We start from the raw sequence: 15,851 nt of genomic DNA, 5'->3' as shown, positions 1-15,851 counted from the left end.
CGCCACTTCTGTCTTGTTCAAAAGCATTTCCAGCATTCCGAAGTAAAAGTCTTACCATTTCTCCCCACTCCTCCCTCCACCCAGCCTCTGGTACCCGCTAATCCGTGTGCTGTGGCTACAGATTTATCTATTCTGGATAGTTCTTATAAATGGAATCATACAAGTATGTGACATTTCGTGTCTGCCTTCTTTCACTTAACATAATTTTTTAGAGGTTCGTTCACATTGTAGCATGAATCAGTACTTCATTCCTTTCAATAACTGAATAATATCCCATTTAATGTTTATACCACAATTTGTTTTTCTATTATCTGTTGATGGGCATTTGGGTTGTTTCCACCTTTTGGCTGTTGTGATTAGTGCTACTATGAACACACGTGTACACGTGCTCGTTTGAGTACCTGTTATCAATTCTTTTGGCTATTTACCTAGGAGGGAAATTGCAGGGTCATATGGCAATTCTATATTTAACTTTTTGAGAAATTATCAAACTTTTTTCCACAGTGGTTGAACCATTTTACATTCTCATCAGCAATGTATGAGGGTCGCAGTTTCTCCACATCCTTGCAAACACTTGTTATTTTTTGTTTTGTTTTTTAACTTTATTTTCTTCCAGCCATGCTGGTGGGTGTGAGGTGGTACCTATTGTGGTTTTGATTTGCATTTCCTGAATGACTCTTGATGTTGTGTATCTTTTCACGTGCACCTGGGTAATTTTAATTTTGTGATTTCATCCTGAGTCCTAGGTACATGATAGAGTTTCTCATCTGGTGCAGCATAGCACAGGTCACAGGTACGCAAATTATTGACCCCCTCGGCCTTTGGTATTAGTAAGGGAGAGTTCAGATGGCCAGAGTCTCTGGGATCGTTCATGTCAGGCTGTGAGCAGACTCCTCCGCTTTCTCCACTGGGCCATAGGATTTTATCACTTTCCATGTGTGCCAGTATGTGAACAGTTTGGGGGTACTGATTTATAGGGGTGTAGAAAACCACAGTTCTCTTGATCTAGCTTAGTTATTGGAACAACAAACAGACTCTGAACCGTTTAATAGCACTGGAATTTGTTTAATTTTTTCAGAAATCACAACAAAGAACTTTCTGTAATGGCTCACTAAGAATAGCCATTCTAAGGTTATGTTCCTAAAATAGGGCCTTCTATTAATGTAATTAGAAAAATCTAGTGATATATTACAACAATCATGACAAGTTGTTCAACTTTGGAGAATTTTAATCTTCAAAATGGCATACAACATATGAATACATGAAATTCCAAAATGCAGAGCACTGTGTATTTGTTTTACATCATGATTTATGGGAAATAGATATTTTAGATAAAATCCCAATTCTAGGCAGTGTGAGGATCATCCATCTAAGGTTGACATTAGGCACGCTTAATGCCGAATATTTCAATAGCTCAGCTTGTCAGTTATTTCACATAATTGGTGCTTAATTAATAGAGATGTAGATGAGACAGCTATAGCTGAGGCCCAGAGATGAGGATACCTGCCCACAGGGGCGGGTCAGTAGATTGGGCAATATCTGATAATGAGGAAATCCAAAGAAGTACCAGAAGACAGGCAACTGCCATCAGGGAGGACCAGTAGAAAACAAAAAAACATCAGTTTTTGAAATAGACTCAAGATGCCAGGAAAAAATTCAAAGTAAAAATTTGGGACATCGATCAGTGAACCAAGGAGAGACCAATGAAGAGGAGAGGTATGGTTAAATTTGGGTAGAAGGTGGAAGCCTTGCTGAAACTGAGCAAGTGCAGTGTCTTAGTCATCTCGAGCTTTTATAACAAACTATCACAGACTGGGTGGCTTAAACACAGACATTTGTTTCTCATAGTTCTGGAGGCTGGGAAGTCCAAGATCAAGGTGCCAGCAGATCCAGTGTCTGGTGAGAACTCACTTCCTGATTTGCAGACAGCAATCCTCTCATTGTATTCTCACATGTGGAGAGCGTGGAGAGAGGTCTCGTGTCTCCTCTTCTTCTTATAAGGTCACTAATCCCATCATGAGGGCCCTTCGTGACTGAATCTCACCCTGATTACCTCCCAAATACCATCCCACTGGGGGTTAGGATTTCAACATACGAATTTTGGGGGTACACAAACATTCAGTCCATAACAGGCAGTGACTCATTATCCCTGGTTATAAGGTAACCGTGGATAAACTGAAATGCTGGGTTGATGCTGAGCCAATAAGTTATTGTCTTTAAATGGAATTGGGAATCATAACTCAAATGAGCTCACAACATAATAACCTATTTGGAGTTATGTAGAAGAGCATTTAGTGCATTTCGAAGCCCTTCTGAAGCACTGGGCAGTAAGTGAAAGATGTGATACTGGATGGTGTTGGTGATGGAGAAAGCATTGAGACAGGCCACTCCAAGTCAGGGTCTCCAGCTTAATCCACTCCTGGAGGGCAAAGAGAAAAAGTTGATAAGTGTTAGATTGTGTGGGTCCATAGAAATATCATCTGAAACAAGATTCAGACCCTCAGCCTGAAGGGTCATGTTGACCAAGTCAATCTATCATTCTAGGTTCTTCTGGTTCTTAATCCAAAGTTCTTTTCCCCACCTAGGACATTTCTATGCTCAGAGAAAATAGAAAAGCTCCCCTCCCCAAACTTAGCCATTTGGTTAGTTATATCAGACTAAAATAAACATCAAAGACAACCTATGCTCAATGAAATCTAGAACATAAAGATTGGTAAAGAAGACTGCAGGAAGTGTCTCAACCAGGCATATGCAGACAGCCAGCCATGACTGACAGCATTCTTCTCTTGTTAACCTGAAAAGCCTCAAAACGAGTTTACTTGGGAATAGCCAAAAGAATTGCATTTCGGGATGAGCATGCTATGGCATACCACAGGCAAATTCCAACAAACAAAGAAGGGGAACTGCTTTTATAGAAAAAAGGGAGATTAGGGAAGGGCTGTGCTAAATGAAAGTCCATGGGGGAAAGCAATAGTTCAGGGCAGCAATGGTGTCCCACTGGCTAGGCTATTGCTGAGCGGGGAGAGACATCTTCCTTCGGTAGTAAAGGGGTTGTACTTCCTGTCCAACATGCAGGTGTCCCTCTCTTCCTGTTTGGTGCAATTGACCAGATATGACAGGAGTAAGAGCTCCCCCTACAGGCCACCTTGACTCCAATTTAGTTACGGTTTCTTTTATTAATTTCCACACTCTCAACCCTGGCATGGAGCCCTTCAAAATTTAGAGCCCCGGGGAAATGGAAATTTTCTAGTTCTGGAACCACTTCCCCTAGTATCATTGTGAGCCCAGTAAATGCATCTCCCTTGGCAAAAGAGTCAGGGCCAATCACAACCAGGAAGGGAAATCTAGTTGGCTCAAATGCACTTAAGATAAATCTCTTCTGGTTATTTACAGAATGACTAACACTAAGGGATGTTTACAGGTTGTTAGAAAACTATAGCCAGTCTGCTCCTTCTTACGACAGATTGCAACTCACAAAAACCTCCCAAGGAAGCCAAACGTGTTGTCATGCCATATTGAACACAATTTCCTTGTATTTCCTAATAATGCTGCTTTGCAGAAGAAATTAAGTTATACAATTTTTTTTCTCAGCTGAGTGACAGTAAGCTTGACTATGACATAAAACCTGGCTTCTGGAGAATGTATGCAAATAAATAGTAAATCCTCTTGCAAAACCAAATGCTGGAATATTATTACATACTTTAATGGCTTTTATTCCTAACATCAGATCTCATAAGAGCCAGTGACTAGAGGGAAAACCTACAAAGAAAAAGAGAGTAAAACAAAACAACAGCATCGACAACAAAAATGTTATTTGTAGCATCATTTTGTGCTGTCATAGAACATTTACTTAAAAAATAATACCAGGATGGCAGAAACAGTTTTGCAAGTCATAAGGAACATCTTGTTATAAACATTGTACCCACTGTAGAATGAAAGAAATTGAAGGCACAGAAAAATCAATTCAAAGGTCAAATTGTCAATGCGATGTCTGTGAAATTCACATATTTGCATTGATGCAAATATCTGAAAACACCAGTATCTGCTGACCTGGAGTTTAGAAATGACCCATGATGGGTGTTTAAGAAATGAGGATACCAGGAAAATTATTTGCAATCATAAAGATATTCCCATTTTGACAAAGGAAAGAAAAAGAAAAATATGCCAGGGTCTTCTATAAACAAGGTGCTCTGTATAAATAAAGCATTATGTTAATTTTACAAGTGTAATGGATTATTGATAACAAGTTATTCATTCCTTCATCAAATAAATAATTTTGAGTACCTACAGTGGGCCAGGCAATGTTAGGAACTGGGGATATATTAGTGAACAAAATAAATAACGCCTGCTCTCACGGAGCTTACATCCTAGTGGGGGTGGAATGCAGAGACAATGAACAATAATAATTAAGTTTCCATGGTGTATTGGAAGGTAAAACATGTTATGGAAGAAGAGAAAAAAGAGCAGCTTGGAAGGTGTTGGCAGTGGGAGGAGGTGGGCAAGGGAGGGGAGAGTTCAAGTTGCATTTTAAGTGCGTGGTCAGAAGAGGCACCATAGAGCTGGCGCAGAGCTAAGACTTGAAGGTGGGCGTGAGCCATGTGAACACCTTGGGGAGAATGTTCCTAGCAAAGGCAGCAGCAAGTGCAGAGAGCAGAAAAAGAGAAGACCTGAGAGGCAAGGGAGTGTAGTATCCTGGAGTGCCCTGAGGCTGTAGTAAGAACTCTGGTTTTTCCTCCAGGAGCAATTGGGAGCCTCTGGAGGAGTTTGAGCAAAGGAGGGACCTGATCTGACTTCTATTTTATTTTATTTTATTTTATTTTTTTAAAGATTGGCACCTGAGCTAACAACTGCTGCCAATCATTTTTTTTTTTTTCTGCTTTTTTACTCCCCGGATCCCCCCAGTATATAGTTGTATATTTTAGTCATGGGTCCTTCTAGTTGTAGCATGTGGGACGTCACCTCACCATGGCCTGATGAGCAGTGCCATGTCTGTGCCCAGAATCTGAGCCGGTGAAACCCTGGGCCACTGAAACAGAGCGTGCGAACTTAACCACTCGGCCACAGGGCCGGCCCTTGACTTCTATTTTAGAAGGATCACTCCTGTGGCTGTGTAGCATGTAGACGGCAAGGACAAAACCCAGGTGACCAACTAGTGCCTCAGGCCAGAGAGAAAGCAGCAGGGTGTGGAGAGTGTTCACATTCTGGAAGTCTCATGTATGACATACTCTCTGGCTGCTTCTAACACTAATAAACTGAGACCAGACAGAGTGAATCACTTCTGTATAGCTATTCAAATAAACTCATCTTCAAAGGTAAGTATAAACCCCCAAAATTTACAACATAATGTTAGTAAGAATTTGCTCTTGGGCTGGCCCGGTGGTGTAATGCTTAATTTTGGCACACTCCACTTCAGCAGCCCAGGTTTGCGGGTTGGGATCCTGGGTGCAGACCTACACTGCTCGTCAGCCATGCTGAGGCGGTGACCCACATACAAAATAGAGGAGGACTGGCACAGATGTTAGCTCGGGGCCAATGTTCCTCACAAAAAGACAAAAAGAATTTGCTCTTCAGAAAAATGGACACTATTCTGCTAAAGCAGCCTTCCTAATGAAGATCATTTTTATTTAGGAAATTATTCAAAATACTTTTTCTTTTTGTATTCATGCCTCAGAATTAGTTATTATGTATCTAGTATAATATTAAGACGTGGTCTTTACCTAAAAAATTATTTGGAATAATCTAGGCTTCAAAGTTTATTTTTTGTCAGTTTGACTACCTATATTGATCACATTAACCATATATTTGTGAAATTTCTTCCCATTTTCTACTGTTTAAAAGCCACAATAGATAGAAGGAGGAAAATCCGTTTTTATTATTCACTTAAAGAGCAAAATGACTGTGATAGGAATGTTTTACCTTAAAATATTAACTCAACGACAACTCCAGAGCCTCAAGAACACTAAAATTAAAATTAAAAATGGTGGTTATCATTTTCTTTTATAACATTTTTGCCTCTGGCCTACCCAATCTAGTTTAAAAGCCTTAAAAAGATGGCAGTAGGATGATTCTTACTTATTTTTTCAACCTAAATGTCTCTTTTCTACTCCCTAAATTAAAACAGAATCTATGACATTGCTAAGCAGCTAAACTTTTGAATTCATTGACTTTCCAGATAGCAAGCGGGTTTAGCAACTGAGAAAAGAGAAGATGCTGGATATTAAAATCAAGGATCACAAAAAAATCTCAGTACTAAATACTGAGTGTCATTAATACAAAGGCTCACAGTGCCAGGAAAGCTATTAAAGTCTAAATGATTTTATTCAGCTAAGATACAGTTCTTACAGAGCCTGTTTACTAATGGTGTGTATGTGTGTGTGTATACAACGGGTGTTCCAATGAGTAAATATGAGAGTGAATGTGTACCAGCTAAGGGTACGTTAACTGCTGAAAGAAGAAAACTCGTGAATCTTAGTGGCCTATCAGAAGACAAACTTATTTTTACTAATATGCAGTCCAGTTGGGTTGGGGCATTACTGAGCCTTTGTCATTCAAAATCTTTCTTGGTTTTATTTTTCACTGTTTGAGGTCTAGAAGCAGTCAGCTTTTCCAACCCCTCAAGGCCTTGAAAATTTCTAGACTATTCCATGTCATTTGTGCTTGCAAATTGTCCAGTTCTTGCTTGAGCCCCACTCTTTCTTCTACTGTCAAGTGATCACAGCCTGTAACAGCCAGCATTCCCTGCTAGCTTTGTTTTCCAGCCTCTTTGCTTCAGCTGGCGGCTGGTAGACTACCTTCTAGGTTGTCCCAGGCCACCGTTTAAAAGTTTTGATCCTGCTCAGCATGGCTCTCCAGGCCACCAGCCTCTGTTCTACGCCTCGTCATCTCCCACTCCCTGAACACTAAATGGAGCTTTCAGGTCTTTGTAAAAGCTGTGCTCCGTTTCAGTGTTCCAGTTTCTGTATTAATTACAGAAGGATAACTACCACAGAACATAACCCCCCAAATCTGGGTGGCTTACTGGAAGTCTATTTCTTGCTCACATGAAATTCACAAGAGGATTTAGTGGGGGAGTTAGAGTTCAGATTTAGGCGAGAATTAGGGTTTGCTTCGAAAAGAAGTAAAGGAGATTTTGAATCCTACTCCCTGTGTCGGATTTCTGAAAAGAGCCTGCTTTTATCTTAAGTGCATGATTTCTTTCTTGTGATTTGTATTTTATCCAAAAACCTCATGCTCTTAGAAGTTGAATAAAATGCCAGACCTCATAAAAATAACTTTGAAATACAAGCTTTTGCTCTACCAGCTTCCTCTCGTTCTTCTAAACCATTTGGATAATGAGATTGCCCACAGATACGGGGAGGAATCAGTGATCATGAAGCGAATAATGAACAGTCTAGCAAGATGAACTCATCCACGCTGATCGGAAGCAAGATGGAGGCTGCGCTCGTCAGAGGTTATCAAGGCTTAGTAGCTGAGAGGCTGGGCGTTGGGGTAAAATAGAGCCGCATTCAAATTTCAGCTCAGCTGTTTACTAGCTCTTCATCATGGTTGCATTTCTTAGTGGCCTCCCGGCAAAGCAGAGCGGGAGAGGGTCATAAATTTCAGGACCTCACTCTGGTGTTTAAAGAAAGAAGGGCAGACAACACTCTTAAGAAACCATGATCCGGGTGCTGGGTAGACTTATTGCTACCAAGGTATCATTCATTCTAAGCTTTCTCAGCAGACAAAGCTAGGATACAGATGTATGTATAGACGTTCAAACAGACACATGTCTGTGCAGGCATGTGTACGTGTGTGTGCACATACACATGTTGCACATAGTTTCAATGTTTTCACTTACATGCACACCTGGATTCATTTTAGCAGGATTTCTGTTTTGATTTGGAAGGGCTTTTTGCATGCTATTATAACAAATATTCAGATAGCAAGGAATTAGGAGGTATCTGGTACACAGCAAGCATCAGATATTTTTTCTTACTTATTATAAACATGGATGGTGTAGATGAGCTCTTTGCTCATTAGGCAAATAATCAGAAGGATGCGATTGACGAAAAGAAAAGTTACAAGTCATAGTCACAGGATGGAATCTGGGATATGCTTCTGTATTCCTGCAGCAGAAGTTACGGTGTATGTGAAAATAACAAAGTATAGATATATGTTCAATATGCGTAAACCTTTGAGATTGTCCTTTTGTTTTAAAACAAGTTGAGATTTCTTTCTTCCTTTTTTTTTTTAGGAAGATTAGCCCTGGGCTAACTGCTGCCAATCGTCCTCTTTTCACTGAGGAAGACTAGCCCTGAGCTAACATCCACGCCCATCTTCCTCTACTTTATAGGTGCCCATCTTCCTCTACTTTATACGTGGGACGCCTACCACAGCATGGTGTGCCAAGTGGTGCCATGTCTGCACCCGGGATCCGAACTGGTGAACCCCAGGCCGCCAAAGCAGAACATGCGCACTTAACTGCTGCGCCACCGGGCTGGCCCCAAGTTGAGATTTCTGTTTGAAGGGCAAAATGACATCTAACTTGCTGAAGGGCCTCTCACTCCTGGAAGGAACATGAGTCTGGCATAGGCAGATCTCCCCAAGGATTATTCCTAGATGGGGTATGGCCATACCTTTGCTAGATTTCTCGGAATAAGAAGTTAGCCACTACAAGGCAAAATATTATTTTAATATATAATTTATTAAAGTAACATTTATTATTATCTTGAAGAAGATTAAGGTAAAGCGATGACTGCTTTCACACTCTCAGAGGTAATTTCTCAAACTTATGCTATTGACGAACCCTTAACAAATTCACAGATGCTAATTCTTCTGATCTATTCATAAATCAGTTTGATGGGTTTTTACTGTATAGTGAGCAAAATAACGTACCTATAATGGGCAGTAAAATTAATCATTAACCTAGGGATCATGAAAAATTAACTTGGAATGAGGTGACAGATATCATGTGGGCCATTATACTTTGTTAGAGACAAGACTTGCTGATAGTTCTATAATGCTACCCTACTCTACTTCTTAATTTGATTGAAAAGTACCACAAGCTTTATGGCCAGAGTCATTATTATCACTTTTTGTAGATAATTATGTTTCTGTATCTTAACAAAATAATTTGTATCATCGAGTGTTGGTATTTGAGTCTCATGGGCACAACTAACTGTATTTGGTAGTTGCCTTGCGGCCAGAGAGAGTTAATGAGTCACTCTAGTGTCCAACTTATTATAGAGAATGTTGGTATTACCTCTGTGTGACATGGAATTAAGTAATTTTAGAGGTAGGTAAAGATTACCTAGAGATGCTTTAACATCACTCCGTAATTTTACAGATAGTTTTACAAATGAAGGATTTTAAGCTCAGAAAGGTGAAGGAACCAGTTCAGAATCACAATTTATGAAAGAGCTAGATCCAGAAGCCAGACATTGGACACTGGTCCCCCAGTGACTCATGCGTAGTGGGCCCTCCTTAAAACGTAATGAGTGAATGAAGTGTACATGATCAGATCTATGTATCAGGTACTCTGAGTAAGGCCTGCCTAGGACGCCATCAACTGGAGAAAGAATTCAGCATTCAGAACCCCAAGAGACTGCAGATAGTAATTTTAAGGAGAAAAGGAAAAGAATAATAACTTGCATTTGACACCTTTATCTTTACTTTCTCTAAGATTTGTTGCTTTTGTAGCCATTGCCACCCTAAGCATAATATTAGAAATGCGTTTTTATAGGCAGAGATCTTATTTTTTAAATAGCTTCATTTTGTAACTATGTTATTAAACCATAGTGCTTTATCTCTAAAAAAAAAATCGATTAAAATTATGTTTTGATCCTTTCTTGTGTTTTTGTTTTCTTTGCTGGTTGGTTGGATGTTAGATAATGATTTATTTATTCTGGTTTGTGGTTTAATATCAGTGTTGCATAGGATATGGCGAGTTTGCTAATGATGCTAATTAAGTTTACACATTTAGTTTTTTTTATCGCTGATCCCCCACCTTGGTGTTGAACTGCTCATTATGCCCTGGAGCCTGGAAATACGCTCCTTTTTATACATCAAGTGCATCCACTTAGCATTCAGAATTAGCGTGGGTTTAGCTCCCTTCAGACATTTTATGTTCAACTGTACAAAAAGCATGACTAAAATAACCAGGATTCAGAAGGAGTTTTTATAGAGCAGAAATAATGAGCCTGATTCTCTGACTCACAGGTCACAGATGGAGCCCACTGTTAGGTTCACTGGAGAGCAAGAAAGGCAGAAAACAACTTATTCTTGCCTCCTGATGGAGAACAGGTAACCACCTTGTTATTTCTATCCCCAGAGTCTACTGCACCCCTGACAACTGAGCTGCCCCCCAAATCCCTTTGCTCAGACTTCCCAGCCTAACCAATGTTCAGAGAGTCTTTCGAGATGCAGCAAAGAGGCCTGCATAATCTGCAGAAGCCAGTGCCCTGGCACAGCTACCAGGCAAGGCTCCCTCCCTTCATTCACTCTTCCCCTCCTGCAGGTAGGAGGGGCTTCTCCGAGCTCATGGACACTGGCAGGGTCTTTGCGATGATTAGGTCCGACAAAAGAGCAAGTGAGTTTTCCTTCGTTTTGACTGCTAATTATTGTTAATCTCATTCAGGGAAGGGATTGAGTTTTTAAATCATAGAAGGTGACTATGAAGAAGCTAAGACCAAAAGACAGACTTTCCCAAGGTCTATAACCAGCTAGTGGCAGGACTTGCATTTATTTCTCTTTCTACCACACCACCTTTCATTTCTCTGTCTCTGTAGTGTCTAGTACATACTAGTTGCTGAATAAATTGCTATGGATTTAATTTGATTCAGTTAAGTTAACCATCATATTAGTTGACCTAGTATTGTGGATACACTTAGATATACTTACTTCTCTTTATGTCAGTTATTTCCTACAAAGATTTCTGCATAAAAAGCAATGAAATGTTCTGAAACATTTTTTTTGGGTAATTTCCTAGAAATTTTAGTTATAAACTTCAAAAAATATTTTTTATAGGAAAGAGTAGAATGTCAGGGATCTGAATCATAGACATTGCTTATAGTTTTCCAACAGGCACCAGGACCAGTTTTTAATCCAGCTCAGTGAAGTAAAAGTAGACAGTGCTACACTACAAATTCAAAAGTGTTATGATGTAGCAAAATCATGTTCCAACCTTAGAATATTAAAATGAGTAGGAAATATCAAGTCAGGTCAGTTGCAGGATTTTGGAAAACATGTTATTGAAGAAAACAAGTAGTTTTGGAAAAGAGGCTATAGAATCTCTTATGACATCATTTGTCCCACTTCAAATAATCTTACATAAATAATGAATTTGAAATGTGATTTGGAATTTGGAAAAGAGATGTGACTGGGAATCAGAGACCTGGCTTCTAACGTTGACCCTCACTAACCTGCTCTGTGACCTTGGGAGAAGCAACTGTCCTCTCCTGGCCTGGAAAATGAGGTGAAGTTTGGACAAAGTGTTCTCTGGCTTCTGCTTTCACACTCCAGGATTTTCTACTGTAAGTGATTTTCTACACACATTCAAAAAGGCAAAGATTATTATCGAATAATAATTGGTTCTATCAAAAACCAAGATTTTAGAAAATTAAGTCCCTTTTTTTTCGGTTTGTGGTCTTTAGTGTTTTGTCCTTTTAAAAATTGAATATTAGCTTTTAAAATTATAAAGACAGAAGAAACGAAAAAACAAAGCTTGGGTGACATCAGTGAAAATGACAGAGTAAGGATCTCTGAAAACTCTCTCCTCCATGAATACAATGGGAGAACTGGCAAAAATGGTTAGAATCAACTTTTTTCAGACTCTGGAAATTAGACAAAGGCTTGTAGCAATCCAGGTGGCTTTTCTTCAAGAAAAATGTCTGGATATTGGTAAAAAACAGTGAGCTTTGTGGCAGTTTAACATGTTCTGTTGCTATTTCCTCTTTTTCGGCTTTGTAGTAGCCTTGAGAACCAATGGCCTCAATCACAGTGAAAACCAGCAGCCTGGCAGGCATGAGAGGGAACAGAACAAGGGTGGACTGTATTCAAAGCCTCATTTCCAGATGATTGTCATTATTTGATCTGTCTTGTGGTTCTCTGGAAGGCCCCACTTACAAGGCTTCTTTATTTCACCTGACTCAGAGCCCACCCAATGCAAAAGCTTTTTCTCCTGGGGTTTTTGTTGAAAACAATTAGAGGCAATTGTTTGACTTCATGGCTGTCTGAGGTATTGGATAACAGTTGAGACAAATAATAGGCTAATTAAAAAGTTTAAAAGGAAAAACTGAGGAATGAGATGTCCACAAAGGCTTTGAAAAGTTCTGACATATAACTGAGGATCTACAATGCCTGTGCATATTTAAGGCTGTGCACATGCTCAAGAAAGACCTATGGCTGACTTTGAGGCTCTGCACAAATAGGAAGTAAATGTTAAAGCAGATTTGTCAACTGTGGCTGAGTGTTGAGATGTAAGATAAGCTCAAAGTGATCCACACATAAACACATCATAATCAAACTATTGTAAGACAAAGACAAAGAGAGAATCTTGAAAGCAGCACATGAAAAGCAACCTGTCATGTGCAAGTGATCTTTAATGAGAGTAATTCTGATTTCTCATCCGAAACCAGGAAGGTCTGAAGGCAGTGTGATGACATATTCAAAAGAAAATATTGTCAACCAAGTATTCTATATCCAGAAGAACTATTTTTAAAAAATGAAGAATAAATTAAGACATTCCCAGCCAAGTAAAAACTAGGAGACTTGTTGCTAGCATGGCTACCCTACAAGAAATACTGAAGGAAGTCTTTCAGACTAAAATTAAAAGTCTCTTGACAGTAACTTGAATACACATGAAGAAATAGAGAGCACTAGTAAAATTAACTACATAGGTAATGTAAATATAAAAGGAAATAAAATAGGTAAATATAAAGGTAAAATATTTAAAAAATAGGTAAATATAAAAGACTATATATATATATATATATATATATATATATATATATATATATATATATAACAAAAGTTGGTAATGGAGGAAAAGAGGAACAAAAAGACATAATACACAGAAAACAAACATCAAAATGGCAGATGCAAAATCCTACCTGGCAACCTCTTTAGTTCCTGGATAAAAACTAAGGAATTTTTATTATCATTTCAACTCTCAGCAACACATTTCACCTCCATACAGTGAGATCACACAGAGGAGACAATCTAAAGACTGTGATTAGGTCAATAACGAGAGACAGTAAATTGCTAGTCTGCTTTAAAATATATTCACCACAGGGGCTGGCCCCGTGGCCGAGCGGTTAAGTTCGCGCACTCCGCTGCAGGCGGCCCAGTGTTTCGTTGGTTCGAATCCTGGGCGCGGACATGACACTGCTCATCAAACCACGCTGAGGCAGCGTCCCACATGGCACAACTAGAAGGACCCACAACAAAGAATATACAACTATGTACCGGGGGGCTTTGGGGAGAAAAAGGAAAAAATAAAATCTTTAAAAAAAAAAAAAAAAATATGGTCTAGAGAAATGAATCATTTAAAAAAAATATATATATATATTCACCACAAGGATTCATATTTAGATTGTTTAATAGATATCTAATAAATAAACTGAGGGGTTGTTCATAGCCACTAACCTCCCTCTATTTTTCTTTAAACATCATATGTCTTTTCCAAGAACTGCTTACAATATTTTCCTTAGATTAACCTCTATGTTTAACTGGCTTCAATGTTTAAAGTCTTGTTATTTACTACAATTCCCCCATTCTTTAACTTTTTCTCTGGTTTTTCTCTCAGTCTGTTCAGGTATATCTCTGCGTGCTTTTTTAAAGAACTGGCATGTAGATGGTAAGCTTTCTTGTGGCCATATATGTCAGAGAATGTTAGGACTAGGGTAAGGTAAACCAGGCACACAGGCACAAAATTTAAGAAGGGCAGACTCTCAGGCCCCCAGAAGGGAGCATCTCCTTACGAAAGAGATTCCCAGGACTTCTCCTAGTCCAGACCCTGTGTCTTATATTGCCTTCCCTCATGAGGTTAATTTACCACTTTTGGATTACAAGTTTTCTTCTCAGAACTCTATTGCTTTGTTGTATTTACTGTTAATATAGATGACATAGGGGGCCAATCTAACTTTTCACTTTATTTGTAATCTTTCTTTTTCTTCCTGGACATTAGTAGCATTTTAAATTTTATTCCTGAACCTAAAACCCACCATGCTATTTCCACCTATGGCTCTGTCTTCATGTATTTTACCCAGTAATCAGTATTTAGTATCCATTTAAATATGTTCATGTAGGCATTTATCTAGCTTAAGAAAGTTTGATTATTCCTTTTTATGATTACATCTGTTTTGACCTTCTGTTATCTCTTTGGATTTCTTATTATTCATAGACTGTATCTCCTGGATCCAATATATCATTTTTCATCTCTTCAGTTTGTTCCAATTCTACTAGTCTAGCTAAGAGGACAAAAAAAATTATATTTACTAACAATGGACATTTCAAGTTTGGAGATCCAGCAACTTAGAGAGAGGCAGTGGGAAGCACTGGGGAAAATCTCAGCAGTGAGCTCATTTTCTGTACCACTTCTTCTACATATTTTATGTGGCCACTTATGCCAATATTAAGCCCCAATTATTCTTACATGGCTCTCTGAAGTGCCTCCCTTCCTATCCCGTAGGTTTTCTAGTGCCATGGAAGTTTTAGGCGACATTTGGGTCATCTCCACTGTTCACATGGCAGCCCCATGGATCAAAAGCATTGACTCACAGAACAAAGAGGGCCTCCAAGTGGTTTATCTCCTAACATTCCCCTAGGACTGCCCTGGGTTCCTACTCTCACCCTCTGTGTTAGAGGATACGAGTGGATGCTTCCAGCCTGTCTTAATTTAATTCCTAGGCACACTGCTCTTTTCCAGAGGGGAAGACATAGGTCAGTCGACTTGGCTGACGTCTCTTGAGCAAGAATGAATTCTGCAGCAGGTGGCCCTAGGAATTGAACTATAATGTTGATTCTTTCCTGGGTCTTTAGCCTCCACCCTGCAGATTTTGGAATTACCAGCCTCCTTAATGAGCCAACTCCTTGAAATAAATCTCTTTCTATATATATTCTCTCTCTCTATATATATATACACATACACTTCCTATTGATTCTGCTTCTCTGAAGAACCCTGATTAATGCAGAGGAGAAATAAGGGTACTCAGAGTGGATCATTTATATGTTTTATTCAAAGAGTAAGGATAAGAGACATGATCTGATTTACATTTTTAAAAGGTCATCTGGCTTCGGTGGACAGATCGGATTCAAGACATATTTTGGCAATGGGTTGGATGTACAGAATGAGGGAGACTCCAAGCTTTCTGGCTTGTGCACTTGGATGGATAATACTGCCATTTACAGATACACAGAGACCAGAGGAAAAAGGGTGGGGGCACTGGGAATCCCTTCAGTTTGGGACATGTTAATTTTGAGATGCTCATGAGAGTATCAAGAAGATAGTTGGATATACAGGTCTGGAGCTACGAGGTAAAGTGTGGACTTGAAATATATGCAAATCTACTCAGCACTTGCTAAATCCAGTTTTATATGCTGCTCTGCACTTGAAATCAGTGATGAAAAATGTGTAGAGAGTTTGCAGATGGTTTTCAAACAGAAGTGAGGGATTCAAAATAAAATCTACAAGAAAGATTGTATCAGTGGCTTCCAAACGTTCACACATCACAGCCCAGTGAAATTAAGATAACAAACACACATTTGGGAGATTGGTATGAGCTTGCCAACTTTCGTTAACTAAAGATATTTTTTTTAAAAGAACCACCTGCTATCATCATAATGTCGTAAAAGAAATAGTCCACTTCCTCTCT

At 39.2% G+C, this 15,851-nt stretch overlaps 1 long non-coding RNA gene across 1 annotated transcript in view; it reads right to left on the bottom strand.

Annotated features, from left to right (window-relative positions):
* Positions 1-1,154: 1,154 nt before the first annotated feature.
* The window catches only part of LOC139080074 (uncharacterized), a 39,963-nt gene continuing 25,266 nt past the window's right edge, over positions 1,155-15,851 (bottom strand). The window contains exon 3 of the long non-coding RNA XR_011534233.1: positions 1,155-2,419. This is a non-coding gene — a long non-coding RNA (uncharacterized lncRNA). The remainder of the gene's footprint in view (positions 2,420-15,851) is intronic.

The sequence above is a fragment of the Equus przewalskii genome, chromosome 28, assembly GCF_037783145.1.
Source record: "Equus przewalskii isolate Varuska chromosome 28, EquPr2, whole genome shotgun sequence".
NCBI lineage: Eukaryota > Metazoa > Chordata > Mammalia > Perissodactyla > Equidae > Equus > Equus przewalskii.
The sequence above is the reverse complement of the archived record's forward strand: the minus strand, read 5'-3'. Positions and strand labels throughout refer to the sequence as shown.